The following is a 16,461-nucleotide window of genomic DNA, read 5'->3' on the forward strand; positions in this document are numbered from 1 at the left end:
AGTAGAGATGGGGTTTCGCCATGTTGGCCAGGCTGGTCTTGAGCTTCTGACCTCAGGTGATCCCCTGCCTTGGACTCCCAAAGTGCTGAGATTACAGGTGTGAGTCATTGCACCGGCCAATAAATTTATTTTCCTTATAAATTACTCCGTCTGTGGTTTTCTATTATGGCAGCAGAAAATGGACAAAGTTTCATATTGCTTTTGAGCCTTATATTTCTTAAGTCTCTTTTAAACTGGAGCAGTACTGTCTCATTCTGCCTTTTTTCTCCTCATGCCATTGCCCAGCTGAAGCAATTGGGTCAGTTGTCCAATTGTATATTTGACATTCCAGATTTGCCTGATTACTTCCTCCTGATGTCATTTAACTGGTTCTTTACCCACCCCCCCAACACCTTTTTTTTTCTGTAAACTAGGGGTTATATCCAAAAGCATGATTGGATTCAGGTCAAGTCTATTTTTGGTGCTGCACTTTACATTGCAGCATATCAGTTGACACATAATGTCCTGCTTTTAGTTATAGAATGTCATGTCCTGATTATACCATTATAAAGTTGACAATTTTGTATCTTATGTATATATATTTCATTACAACCTTTCATGTAACGGTTTAAGCATCTCTTGAGGCTTATTGTCTCAGTCAATTATTTCTTCAGGAATTATTAAATGGTCATTTTCTGGAGGTTAAATTTTGGCACAGACAATTTGAGATGACAATTAGACATCTAAAGTAATACCTAAAGTAGACCTTAAAAACCATGTACAATAAATAAAAATAAAAAATATTTTCCTCTTGCTCCTTCCTCCTAATTTTCCAAGGTTCCAGAGGCTTACAGAATCTAAAAAGGGTAACCAGAAAGATATTCACTTTACAATAGTCATTAGAGCTATTACCCAAATATACTGGTTCTCCTAAGCACAAAGGGGTATGTACTTTTCTGCTCCCCTGAAGAAAGAAGTGACTATGGTGCTTGCTTTGACCAATGAAATGTGAGCAGGAATGACATGTTTCACTTCCCTGAAGAAGCCTTTAAAGCCTACTACTTGATTTGTCCTTCTCTGCCCTCTGCTGCTGCGGTGGTGTTTCAACCTGTGTTGGAATGCAGCATGAGCAAGAGAGAAACTTTTGTTGTATTAAGCCACTGAGATTTAGAATTGTTTGTTGGCACTGGAAAACAGAGCCAATCCTGGCTGACATACACACCAAACAGGGAGAACCTAGAGTCTGATGATTGTCGCAAGTAAGGCTAGTAACCAAGCCCGGCATCTGGAGAGTCTTAATGTACATCCCTATAGTGCAGGGTTTCTCAACCTAGGCACATTTGACATTTTGGGGGGATTATTCTTTGTTGAGGGAGGTCACCTTGTGCGTTGTAGGATGTTTAGCAACATCCTTGGCTTCTATCTACTAGACACCAGTAGCACCCCCCACACACAAGTTGTGATAACCAAAGTGTCTCCAAGCATTGCCAAATGTCCCCTGGGGGTCAACATTGCCCCAGTTGAAAACCATTGTTTTAGGGCATTCAGGTCTGCTGTTGTTGAAACACTGTACACAGGCTACTATAGATCTTAGAGAGAGAAATATCACCCTGCCAGTCCTGAGTTCTGTCAGTGTGCCTTTGATTGGGTTCCCAGATTCAGAGATTTTAAGGTGTGGCTCTTCCAGTCCATAGGGCAAAAAACACTCCCTTCCGCACTCCAGCCACCCCAGAATCATGGCATTAGAGCTGGTTCTTCTGCCTGCTTCTTGTGATCCTGTATCGACTACCCTTAGAGATACATATCATCAGGGATGCTGTATTATTCTCACACTGCTAAAAAAGACATACCCGAGAATGGGCAATTTATAAAGGAAAGAGGTTTAATTGACTTGCAGTTCCACATGGCTGGGAAGGCCTCAGGAAACTTGCAATCATGGTGGAAGGTACCTCTTCACAGGGCAGCAGGAGAGAGAATGAGTGCTGAGTGTAGGGGGAAGCCCCTAATCAAACCATCAGATCTTGTGAGAACTCACTATGACTAGAACAGCATGAGGGTAACCACCTCCATAATTCAATTACCTCCCACTGGGTCCCTCCCACAACAAACACGTGGGGATTACAGGAACTACAGTTCAAGATGATTTGGATAGAGACACAGCCAAACCATATCAGATGGTATAGCTATCATTTTTGACTCTGAAAAAAAATATCTAATTCATGTATATCCTTTTCAGGTAAGTAGATATACCAAGGCATTTTTGACTTAGCTAACCTTATGGGACTCCAGATAAGCCAAACACTTCCCTTTGAAAAGTAGAACTAATCACAATGCCTCAGAGTAACTTGTCCTCTGTGGGCATCTCTCTCAATGGGAAGGAAAGAAGAAACCTTACAAGTTTAATTTCTGGTGGGATATCCTAATAATTATAACTATAATAATACTAACATTATTTTTAATAATTGCTAACATCTGTTGAGAACTATGTACTAAGCCATGTTACATATATCTTATTAATCCTCCCAACAGTCCTAAAGGTATATATTTTGTTATTCCATATTTAAGAGATAAGAAAATAGGGGGAAAGAAGAGTTAAGTAATTTTCCCCCAATAATACACTAGTAACTTTCAGAGTCTGGACTCAAGTCCATTCATTCAGTTTGACTTCCAAGATCCCCTCTCTGAACTCCTTACATTAAAAATGTAATCAAGTGAGAGTTCCACTTCTGGAAAAAAGGCAGGAGAACCTGTTGGAGACCATTCCCCAATGATACTACCACAACTGGTGAAAATTATTTTAAAAAAGAACAAAACATTTAATGTCTCTGGAAATTGTCTTAAGGGAATAGAGTTTCTTCTTAAAGTAGGAAACAGTTATTCAAGAAACTCTACTAAATCTCAACAATGATGGCATCTGTGTCACTTGAGCCATAACACATTGTTTCTCTCCTGCCTTCTAGCTCAGCGTGACAGAAGCTCTACTTTGGATGGTTTTCACCAAAATGATGCCCCCTCAGTTCACAATTATGGGTACAAAATCTCACTGGGAGAGGTAGGCCACAGGCATTTCTTTTTTTTTTTGAGACGGAATCTCACTCTGTCGCCCAGGCTGGAGTGCAGTGGTGCGATCTTGGCTCACTGCAAGCTCCGCCTCCCAAGTTCACACCATTCTCCTGCCTCAGCCTCCCAAGTAGCTGGGACTACAGGCACCCGCCACCACGCCCAGTTAATTTTTTTTATTTTTTTTTATTTTTTAGTAGAGATGGGGTTTCACTGTGTTAGCCAGGATGATCTCCATCTCCTGACCTCGTGATCCACCTGCCTCGGCCTCCCAAAGGGCTGATTACAGGTGTGAGCCACCGCGCCCAGCCGCCACCAGCATTTCTTATCCCCTCTAGCTCCAAGCTGCAGAGCCTAGATTCTGGTGAGTGCACCTAAGAAGTCAGACTCCTTTCCTCCATCCAGCCCCTGCTAATAGGTCCTACCATAGGTGCAGCATGGCATGGAACATTAGGGTCTCTGATCGTGTGCTTCAGCTTGCTTATACTGTGTAGGTCTCATAATGGGAGCCATAAGCTAAAACTAAGGTATACAAATGCCTAATAAGCTTATGAAAAGATGCTTAATATCATTAGCCAGTGGGAAAATGCAAATAAACCACACTGAGGTATCACTTCACACCAACGAAGATGACTATAATCAAATAGGGATATAATAACAACTCTTGAGGAATATGTGAAGAAATTGGAACTGATATACTGCTGGTGAGAATGTAAAACAGTGCAGCATTTTGGAAAACAGGATGACAGTTCTTTAAAAGGTTAAATATCTCCAGAATTACTTTATGACTCAGCAGTTACATTCTAGGTATATACTCTAGAGAAATAAAAACATATCCACATAAATCTTGTACATGAATGTTCTTAGCAGCATTATTCTTAATAGCCCAAAAGTGGAGACCACCCAAATGTCCATCTACTGATAAGTGGTTAGTAAATAAAATATGACATACCCATACAATGCAACAATATTCAATCATAATTGAAGGACTGATAGGAGCTACAACATGGATGAACCCTGAAAACATTATGCTAAGTGAAAGCAGCCAGTTGCAAAAGACCACTTACTGTATAATTCAATTTATATGAAATGTAGAGAATAGGCAAATCTATAGCGACACAAAGTAGATTATTGTTTGCCTGGGGGTGCAGGTAGGGGAAATGGGGAGTGACAGTTAATAAGTAGGGGGTTTCTTTGGGGGGATAAAAAATGTTCTAAAATTGATGGTAATGATGGTTGCACAACTCTGTGAATTAGTTAAAATGCTTGAATTATACAATTTAAAGGGATGGTTATATGATGTATGAATTATATATCAATAAAACTGTTATAAAAATACAATCAAGTGCTATAGTGTCTTCCTAATATTAGTATAGTGAGAGTAGGAGCATAGTAGAGTGTAGTTAGAGAGCAGAGAGTAGGAGCTACATCTTATGTTATCTTTTTTCTTGTATCATAGAGGTCTAGTACAGAGGCAATGAGCATGGATTTCAGAATTAGATAAACCTAAGTTCGAGTCCTAGTGTTGTGACATACTAGTTGTGTGACCTTGGGAAAATCATCTAAGTTCCCTAAGCCTCAGTTTTCTCATTTATATAATGGAGATGATAGAACTGTCAACAGAGATTCAATGAGATAATGCATGAAAAGCACTCACTATAGTGCTTAGCACATAGTAAGTTCTCAAGAAATGTTATGCTGCATTTATAGCAGTTGCTCAATAAACATGTTAAAAAATAAATGGAAGAAGGCAATATAATGTGTGTGGACAAAGAATTGGGAGTAAGATCTTGAAAAACTTTCAAATACAGTTATGACATTGAATTTCATACTGCCAGGATGAGTAGGAACTTACTAAGCATTCTTGGGTTGGGGAACATGATAAGAAATTCTGAGCTAGAGTTTTATAACAATTAGGAATAAAAGTCTTTTAGAGAAATGGTGCTACAGGCAAATAATAAAACTAGGAGAAAATAGAAATTATGTCTGCCTGGAATCAAGAAGCCACTTCTCTCCAAGCCTTAGTTTACAAAGCTGTAAAATGTATAGTAGTCCTTGCTCCAGCTACCTCACAGAATAATTGGCAAGCCCAAATTACATAATGTATATGAAGGAGTTTTGAAAAATATACAAATGAAAGTAATCACCCTTATTAAATTATTAGTCTTAAACAACAGCATCAGCTACCCTGCACATATATTTATTCAAATATTATTTCATGATCATCACTGGTTGGATTGTCTATGAAGCAAACTGTGAGAGAGAATGTTTAGGCCAGGTGTGGTGGTTCACACCTGTAATCCCAGCAATTTGGGATACTCAGGTGGAAGGATTTCCTTGAGCCCAGAGGTTTGGGTTAAGCCTGGGCAACATAGTGGGACCCTGCCTCTACAACAAATAAAACATTAACCAGGTGTTGTGATGCATGCCTATAGTCCCAGCAACTCAGGAGGCTGAGGTGGGAAGATTGCTTAAGCCCAGGAGGTTGAGGCTGCAGTAAGCCATGATTGTGCCAGTGCATTCCAGCCTGGGTAACAAAGTGAGACCCTGTCTCAAAAGGAAAAAAAAAAAGGAAAGAGAGTTTCTTGGAAGGAAGTTTCTTGAGACCCCTGGTGGAGTCAACACCTGTGGGAAAAGGTAAGGAAGCCGGGTTGGTTGGAGGGAGAAGCTGGACTGGGATTTAGGCACAAAAAGGCATCATCTGATTGTAAAAGGAGATCTGAAGCTGAGATAGCCCTTCAGAGTTATTCTCTACTGGAAGGAGGGGGCAAGGCCTTCTTACTCCTGCACTGGCAGGTGTTAAATCAGTGCCAACCTGGGAACTTGAGCATTGACTTTGAGCATTCAGCTCACTTTTCAGCAAAGGTCAATTCACAGAAAAAGCTGGCAGTTGAGCACTGAGGCTGGACAACCTTCTCAGCAGGTGAGGCAATGTCGATCAGTCCTGAGGAGAATGTGGGCAGCACAGCACCTCATCCTTAAAAATGATAAAGTAGAAGCTTGCCAGTCATGAGGTAAATTCTACCAAAAAATTTCCCATTTGGATAAATCAGGTCAATTAGTGCTGTTTTTCTCTCAGTTACCTAACTCAGATAAAACCCACCTTCTTCTTATGTAACTTCATGACTAAGATCATTTTCACTATGTCCATTTTTGGTAATGTTTTAAATAGAAAAGACTGGCCCAGCATGGTGGCTCATGCCTATAATCCCAGCACTCTGGGAGGCCGAGTTGGGAGGATTGCTTGAGCTGGGGAGTTGGAGACCAGCCTGGGCACCATAGGGAGACCCTGTCTCTACGAATAATAAAAAATATTAGTTGGGTGTGGTGGCCCACGCCTGTGATCCCAGCTACTCAGGAGGATGAGGAAGGAGGACTGCCTGAGCCTGGGAGATTGAGGCTGCAGTGAGCCTGATTGTGCCACCACACTCCAGCCTAGCCAACAGAGCAAGACCCTGTCTCAGAAAAAAAAAAGAGACTTATGATTATTGAAAAGTAGTCAAAATATCTAAATGAAGTCATTAGATCATTTTAGTTGCTAAAAAAAGGATTTCTTTTCATGAAATAAGTTCACTAGGAAGATTTGGTACAGAGAAATTATTGATTGCATCAGATATATATTTCTATTTTACCGGCATTAAGTTACTTTGATGTTGAAGTTTTGTATACATCTGGAAAACAATCTACTTTAAGATAATTAGAATAGCAAAATAATGTGGGTTTTAAAATACTTTGATAATAAACAAATCTGAGGCACATAGAAAATTGATTATATCATAAGATAAATTAATTTACTTTTAACACAAAAGCCTTTTTCCTTTTTCTTAAACAATAAAAGTATGCTAACATATTTGTCCATTGGAATCATCCACTTGGACTGCTGTTGCAAAGATTTTAAAAGTCAGTTTAAAATGCATTTTTTTCCCAAAAGCTTAAAAGCTTTAATTCTTGATAAGTTTTTTCTCATTTTAATGACTTTTTTCTACCTTCTGGGGTTTTTATTTTTTATTTCATTTTATTTTTATTTCTTTGAGACAGGGTCTTGTTCTGTTACCCAGGCTGGAGTGCAGTGGCATAATCTTAGCTCACTGCAACCTCTGCCTCCTAGGCTCAAGCAATCCTCTCACCTTAGCCCCCAGAGTAGCTGGGACCACAAGCAGGCACCATCACGCCCAGCTAATTTTTTGTATTTTTTGTAGAGACATGTTGCCAGGCTGACCTTGAAATCCTGGGCTCAAGTGATCCATCAGCCTCGGCCTCCCAAAATGCTGAGATTACAGGCATGAGCCGCCATGCCCAGCCCTTTCTGAGATTTTTAGATGTTCAGAATTATTGACCTTAGAAATAAGGAATAAAAAAGGCAAGAGCAAACTTAGGTGTAATAAAATATTCCAGAAATTCAGCATGAATTTGTTACCAGTCTGTAGTAATTAGTGTTCTTAAAGGTATTCAGTTTCATTACTCCACAGTAACAAGAGGCTAATGAAGTGTTTTCAAATGGAAGTTCAACAGAAAAAACTTTGATAAATAGATAATATTATTTATAATTGTTTATCTCAGGGTAGTTGTTTCAGACTCATTGAATGTGTCTGAGTGTGCATCCTTAATCTGCACTATATCATTCAGGTTTTATCATAGAAACAAATTGAAGAATAATTATGGTGCATCAGAGCAGTGGTCTTTAAATATTTTCAGTTACATGAATATTCTCTAAATTAATATTTTTGATTGCATATATTTCTGTTGATGTCTAAAATTTTTCATTGTAAGTTTAGTTCCAAAGGATATGCTTTAGGCATATTGTAAATGTTTGGCTTTTTACATAAAATTGTTTACAATAAAGCTTTGTACAATAAGCTTTACTTTCAAATGTTCAAATGGAATCTAAATATGATACTCACCATTTTACTTAGAGTAATGCATGCTGTATATGAGTGTAACAAAAGAACCTCATAATTTCAGTGCCTTAATACAAAAAAGTTTATTCCTAGTTCGTATCAAGCCGATTGGAAGACATTTGAGACACAACTTTTACTTTGTGGGTTTATCATTCCGAGGGCTCCAGAATCCTTTATTCAAACTAGCGGATAGGAGGAGAGAATGTTGAATCAAGCATAGAAGGTTTTTAATGGACCACCCACATTCCATTGGCTGCCACTCAATCACTTGAACATCAACCTGAAAGAAAGGTGGGAAAATGTAGCTTAGCTATGGGCCCAAGAGGAAAAGGAAATGAGTTTGATTAGCACTTAACAGACTCTACTGTAGTTTACCCTTCTGATAGCTGAATAGCCTTCTTCTTCCCCCACATAAAGTTTACTCATCTCCTTCCCAAAGTGGACAACCCAACTGTATTTATCTCAAATTCCAGGACTGCTGGTGGTGCGTGTCCTTCTATGAGAATCTGGATTTAGATTCATCTGGTCACTGCAACTACCCTCCCACCACCCAGACACACACCTGATACAAACAGACACACATACAACATTGGAGATGCAAAATACAGTGGTACAGCAGGAGTAGGATAAATACAATAAGCTTACCTATTTTGAAAAAGGAATAGCAGAAAATATAGAGCAGTTACTGGTTCATAGCAGTAATGAAGTCCTACAGGGTAAGAACTGGAAAAAGCCTCTGCTCTGGCAGGAGAAAATATTTCTTGAATCAATTTTAATTCTGATCATTGGAAAGAAGTCCAGTGTTCTCTGTGGTCCCTGGCTCTACACCACCCTTTCTTGCAAGATTTATCTTTGTCCATTACTATCCATAGTCACATCTAACATGGGTGTTGTTACTCCATTTTTAAATGGCCTAAAGACTTAGGGTTTTAGCTCAATACATCCTCCACAGTATATAAAGTTGTATTTCAATAAAATTAGGTTCATTGAAAATTAAATAAAGAAAAAGCTAAGACTACTCTTGGGAAGGAATTGCCTATGGGGATTTATCTTCATTGAGTGAACTCATTTGCTTATCCAATGGGGCCATTAAAATTTCACATTCTTCTGAATCTACATCTGTTTTTCAGTCTCAGGACAGTAGATGAAGGGTGTGTAATTTAGGTTGTGCTGTCTATGAAATGATGGAACACTAAGGTAAGGTAAAAATACTTAGTTTTAGAAAATTGAACAAATTTTAAATGTAGACAATAACTTTATATTAATGTTACCAGATTTTATTTATATTTGTTTACTAGGATAAATATCAATATTCTAAGAGTCCTGAAACTTGTATGATTTTATCTCTTATCTTTGTCAGTCCGGTTTTCATTTAGAAGCCCAGCTATAAAACTTGGACTAGTCAGCCTTGACATGTGATATCTTTTCCTTTGTGCCTTTTTCCTTTCATAATATCTTTTTCTCTGTGCCTTATTTTTTAGGCCATAAAGGAAATGAGATTAAATCGAATCCTCCTCAAGTGGACTATTTGAAGAATAACCATTTTTCTTTTTAAAAAAACAACTTTATATACTTAGGAAGAGTTTAAAGAATAGTTTTAAATTCCTGTTAATTTTCAATAGTTACTTAAAATGTTTTTGTCAATTTAAAATGATAATATATAATCATTTTTGAATGATATAAACCTACAGAAAGGAGATTATCTACATCTGAATTTGTAAGGTTTTTATGTTCATAATTTGAATATAAGCATCTAATAAATTTTGGGAATTCTCATTTCATCAAACAAAATAGTAAAACTTTATGTAAAGATATTTTGCCTCAATTGCTTGTTGCTGCTCACTCTATACTGAACATGAACTTCATCTCCCAGTGCAATAATTGGTTCATAACTTTACAACATCATTTCCCGAAAGTACTTATTTTCCAACTGAAAATGTGTAAGGTTAAACTTTCTTCTCTGTTGTTGACAATAGTGAAAATACCCAATGTTGGCATTTCACTTTAGATTTCACAAACATTTTTATTAAACAGAGTAACAAACAATATGAATAACACTTTCAAAGTAAGTTCTTTTTCAGATTTATCATCCAGATAATTCATATTTGACTGTAATTATTTTGTAAAACCATTCATTTTTCACAAATGCATTTTTAGAGTTGCAAACAACCTCAGAAATCATTAAGTAACTTATCCAAAGTCAAGCATTCAGCCAGGTGTAGTGGCTCACGCCTGTAATCCCAGCATTTTGGGAGGCCGAGGCAGGTGGATCATTTCAGCCCAGGAGTTCAAGACCAGCCTGGGCAACATGGCAAAACCCCATCTCCACAAAAAAATACAAGAATTAGTTGGGCGTGTTGGTGGGTGCCTGTAGTCCCAGCTACTTGGGAGGCTGAGGTGGGAGCACGATTTGATTCCAGGGAGGTTGAGGCCACAGTGAGTCATGATCTTGCTACTGCACTCCAGCCTAGGCACCAAAGTGAAATCCTGTTTCAAACAAAGAAATAAACGAAACCCCCCAAAACGAAAGTCTAGCATTCATGAAAAGAAGGCCAACCCACAATAGGAAAATAAGCACCCCCCCAAAAAATATGGAGAATTCAAGAAAAGGAAATATTAATGGATCTTATATAAAAGGTGCTTGGCTTTATCATAATAAAATAAATAAAAATTTAAATAATAACACAATGCCACTTTCACTTACATATTGGTAAAGAGCAAAGCATTTGATGACACATATTAATTGATAAGGCTATAGAAAAGCAAGTACTCATAAATAACTGTGGGCGAGTGAACTGGTACAACTTCTCAAGAGGGCAATTTTGCAGTATCAATAAAAATTACTGTTGAATGTATACATTGGTCAAAACTTATACACACTAAAAAGGGTAAAATTTATGTAAATCATATCTTAATTTTTTAAAATGAGAAAAGTTAGTATTAGTCTTCTCAAAATAAACTTTATATTACCTTTAGAGAGAATGAGGTTGATCTATAGTTACTGGTATGCAATAAACTCTAAGATATATTAAGTGAAAACAATAAAATCAACTATTTGAACCCAAGTTTCTTTATTTTCTTTTCATGTTACTGTGCTTCCTTTAATTTAATAGATGATTTTAATTCTGACAGCATTTAGATTTCTGAAAATCTTTGCTAATGTCTTATTTTAAAAAATTCATTGTAAAGTAACTTGCTTTACATAGAAAAATGAAAGATTCTTTACTTTTAAAATATCAGCTAATTATATATCTTCTCCTCATCTTGGCATTGTTTTGGTCTTTTTCACACATTAGTATCTTATATATACTTCTTATGTTCCAATATTGTATGCCTACATATAATTTTAATGGCTTTTAGACATTCTAATAACTTAGAATGTCTAAGTTCTAATAACTTAGCCATTTCCAACTTATTGGATGTTTGGTTGTCTCCTATTTCTAGGAACATTTCTGGATTATTTTCTTGGTATATACTTCTATATGTGGTACTTGCTCAAAAGAAAATCATTTTTATGTTTCCTGCTGTATTTAAGTAGATTGTTTTTAAAAAAACCTTTTGCCAATTACACATAACCATCAGCAAATGCATAATTATATCTGCTAATAATGACTTTTATATACTTAAGATTTTGAAGAATATAAGAAAGTGTTGCTAAGATACTTGAAATGTTTTTGTTATTTTGAAATTACTGTATACTTATAAAAATCCATTTTAAACTTTGGAACAAAAGTTAATTGACTTTTATTAATTTATTTAACAACATTTCATAAAGTCAGGTATTTTCATATTACAGGTAATATATGTTATTTTATTGGTTCTATTTAGAAACAAACAACATTAAATAGAAACCAAATTGTTATTTCAGCAAATCCTACCCCAATCAACAAAGGATTGTTTAAAAGAGATGGCATAGGCCATAACCAAATCTTATTTATTTTTCATAGATGAAGGACATTTTAGGATAAAAAACCTGTAATTTCGTTATCTCCTTATTTATTTGAGCATATTTCATTACTGTATAGATCACACATTCTCTAAAATGTAAAACTGGTTCCTTATTGCTTTTTATAATGTTACCCATCCATCTTTAGTATTTTCATAGATGATGTTCACTTCAGGTAAGCAACAAAATATAAATTAATTTTAGTAGTCTCATGAAAGAAAAAATAGTTTTGAGAAAATAGAAAATACCTGGAAAACATACTGTAATATCTTTGGAATTACAGTAATGATATTGGATCTTCAGTCTGAAAATTTGTCATATAGAGTATACATTTTATTAGTAATGCTATGCCAAAAAAGTTTTAATTTTTGTGTGTGTGGTAGAAGGATTTCATAGTGTTGCAGAAATGGAGAGTAGTGCATCTCGTAAACATTCTCTTCTTTATTCTTACTAATAGAACTCTAGGTAATATATTCAGCTAAAAAAAACTGTATTTCCCAGCCCCTTTGCATATGAGAATGGCTAGTGTTCGAAAGGACCTCTGAGAAAGCTATTATTGTCCTTCCCTCTAGAGATGGTTAGAGTTCTGGCAGCCATCTGGGACTGCAATGGATGGGTCAAGAAAATTTCAGCTCCCTAATGTCTGATCCAAATTGAGATAGATTTTTTAGCTTAAAAAAAAAAGTTTATCTGTTTATAACTAAAATAATTTTTACATTAAGAAGTTCTTTTAAATAATGGTTTGACACTAACAAACTACATTTATTTAGCTGATATCCTCTAAGCCTTAAATATGTGCCAGGCTAACTCTGAGTTTGGCACTGTAAAACTTCTGTCTGAACAATTATTCATTTGATTAATGCAATAACTTTCAATTATAGCTGCACCATAAAATCAGATATGAGAATTTGGGTTTACTAAGTCTAGGGTAATGGTGTTAGCTTGTATCAGATTTGCCCAATTAAAACATAAATTTTTGTTTTGTTTTTTATTTTTATTTTGAGACAGAGTCTCACTCTGTCACCCAGGCTGGAGTGCAGTGGTGTGATCTCGGCTCCCTGCAACTTCCGCCTCCCGGGTTCAAGCAATTCTTGTGCCTCAGCCTTCTGAGTAGCTGGAATTACAGGTGTGCACCACCATGCCTGGCCATTTTTTTTATTTTTAGTAGAGATGGGGTTTCACCATGTTGGCCAGGCTGGTCTGGAACTCCTGACCTCAAGTGATCTGCCTGCTTTGGCCTCCCAAAGTGCTGGGATTATAGGGATGAGCTACCGCGCCTGGCCCATGAATTTGGTACACACGTACTTGTTAAAACATATTGTTGAATCCTTCTTTCCGAAATGAGAGATCCAGTAGATCAGAGTTGGTGTGTTCTTTTAAGGTGACGTCGATGCTGCTGGTCCAGATATCATACTTTTGAGAACCTTTCAGCATCACCTAGGCACCTATGTATTAGAATACTTTAAAATGATTTTGATGGTTTAGGGACAGTATTAGAAACTTTTATTGAGAATGAGTAAGATTAAATCTGTTTCCTCTCATTCACTTTGATCTATTAGCTCGAGTTTCCAGAGTAAAAGTGAGGGATTTGTGCATCTTCTTTCCTCTTTGGATGTCGGAAGTCCTTTTCTCAGGGATGGAATTGCTTTCCTTTTGGTATCTTAGGGCAAGTGGGACTGACTAGCCTCAAGCAGAATTTCAAAATAAACATAGAGTCATTTTTCCCTTTGATTTCTCTTGCTGCATCCTTCATCCTCCTCTTAACAACTACTCTTCTCTAATCCTATGTACTTATTATTCTCTTTTTTCTCCTAACCTCTACAACTGTGGCCTTTTCAAGTTTGCACCCCCTGTAAATAGGTCTCTTCTATTCTGCCACTGTCAAATGCAACATGTATTTCCCAAGTTGTAATTTTTGTTAGATGCTAGTAATCTGAGGACATTTCTCCCTGTGGCTTATTAAAAAATACAAAAGAACTGTTAATCTCTCTAATCAGTGGCTTTCACTAGGTGTGGGGATGATGTTTCCTGGGAAGAGGGTCTTTGTGCTTTGCTAAGAAGAGTGTTGTTTAATAATCTGGATTCTTCTATACTTTTAAACTGCCCGTTTACATTCTTATCCTTTCTTTAGATGATGACCCCATAAATATTCTTCTGATTCCAGCCCAATCTTTGTAACCCATCAACTCTTTTAGCAGACTTAACCCTTAAATGGTCTTTTGTTTACCTGTAGTTGGGTTGTGGGTATCATTGCTCCTCAAGTCTACAGCCCAAAGTGAAGCAGAAATTGTTATTCTGTACCTGCAATGGATCTAGACTCATTATTGGTAAAACCTACCTACCAAGGGAATGTGCTCCAAAAGAGTTGGGGTAGGGTTATAGGAGCCAGGTTGTCTTCTCCATATATCACCCTACCAGACTTTGGTCACATAATTAAGTCTTTGTAGTTTATTTCTTATGAATATGCTCTTTTCAAGCCTGAAAAATTATTCACTACATCACAACTTATAAACTGCTATTTAGTGCATGGATAGAAAAACAGGCAAGAGCAAACTGATCTTTTAAATTAATAAATGCTTTTGCATGATCAAATCCAAAGGCCTCTCTATAATTCTCAATTTTTTCGACCTTTAGGTAGCATTTTACACTCCTGATCATGCCTTAATCTTGAATATCTGCTCTCTTTTCCATTCTATCACACAGTGCCACAGAGAATAGGATATTATTGGCTTGCTTTTCCAGTTTTTTTGAAAACTCTTTTAAATGGCTATTCTTCCTTCACTTTCCCCTAATTTTCATTTTCCCTTTATTTTCACATTTCCCAAGCTTCTTCCTTCATCTTTCTTCTCAGCAGACTCAATCTCTCCTTTATTAATCTTATTAATGTTAATGGCAGGCATCCTATCTTCTTCCATTACTAGTGGGAACTGGGAGAAGAAACTCTTGGGACATGGCTAAACATTTGGGCTATAAAATAAGGATAACAGATGCTAATTGGAATGGTATAAGCATTTTAAATTTTAATTTTTAATTTTAAGACTAATAATTCTCCTTTAAAAAATTAAAATATAAAAGATAAAACTCTCCGTGGGCCATTATCTCCATTCTTTGTTCCCATCTCCCTCCCCCAAAGTAACCATTGCTAGTAATACAATGCAACTTTACTTATATATTTGAATATAAATGTTATAATAGTAAGCATACCATTCTGGAATTTGTGCTTTTTATTTGTCAAAATGTTTGAGTATTTTTCTGTGTTAGAATATAAAGTTCTTCCTCAGGCAATAGCATTTAAATAGTAGTAATTTTTGTGGCAAAGTATATAGATGAAATCCTGCCTAGGATACCTGGTGGAACTTGAACTTTAATGAGGATCTTCGTGCAGTTTGTCAGAGTGATTCCAAAATTGAAATCATGCTGATGGTGGTAGAAGTAGTTCCTTGGCTTTCTGATCTTTAAACATATTGAGCATTTTTTTTTTTTTGGATTTTGAGGCGGCTGACTTCAACTAGGCTATATATAAATGGTTCCGGCACAACCACGTATGAATTGATGATGGTAGTGAGTATCCAACTTTCAGTCTTGAACAACTAAGGATAATAGCCGAGTAATTGAATTAAAAAGTCTTTATATGGTATCTTACCTTGTTCCCTGGTCATTGGATTTTTTCAATTATAGATTTTATTGATAAGGAATGTTCATTTACAAGTTCAACTACCAATAACAGTGACTTGGATGTCTTTTCTTTAAAATCTAAGATGATAAATTAGCAATAAATGTGTTGGAAATCTTTAAGTCTAGTAACCTAGTTATGGGGATTCCGAATCAAGGAGCCAACTGCTTTTGGCAAGTGGTTACACTGTCCAGTGTATCAATAGTAAAGGTGAGTGTGATGTAAGGTCACAGCCAAAAGACTGTGTTCTAGGAAGTGACTCCTCACCAGACACCAAATCTTGTCCTTGCATCTTGATTTTGGACTTCTTAGTCTCCATAACTGAGAAATTAATTTCTGTGGATTACCTATCCAGTTTATGGTATTCTGCTATAACAACCCAAATTAAGATATTTAGTAAATAATTTATTAGCACCTACGATGCAACAGGAAATATGCTAAATGATTAGGGAGAGCAATAATTTTCAGAAGATTAAAAAAGGTTTCCAAAAAGACATAGCACTTGAGAAGAACTTTCAAGAAAGGGTAGAAGTTCCATGGGGGAAAGTGTGGTGGGGGGGATTTTAAGGTACTGGATACAATAAAGATCTTAATTCACAGATAAATTATAAAGTGCTTACAGTAAGGGACTATACGTCCTCTTAATCTTTGTGTTGATGCCACTTTTGCACAGCCTTTACTTTATTCTTATCAAAAAACATGTAGCATGGCCTCCTTAATCACCGAGTTGCAAAATAAAGCAGGTGTTATGTCCTGCCCCTGCAGAGATCCTCAAACCTTAGCATGCATCAGAATCACCTGGAGAGCCTGTTAAAACGCAGACTGCTGGGCCCTATTCCCAGTGTTTGGGATTCCCAAGGTTTGAAATAGGGGCCTGTAGGGAACGAGAAACATCTTTCTTTCCT

The sequence above is a fragment of the Pongo pygmaeus genome, chromosome 12 (genome assembly GCF_028885625.2).
Source record: "Pongo pygmaeus isolate AG05252 chromosome 12, NHGRI_mPonPyg2-v2.0_pri, whole genome shotgun sequence".
NCBI lineage: Eukaryota > Metazoa > Chordata > Mammalia > Primates > Hominidae > Pongo > Pongo pygmaeus.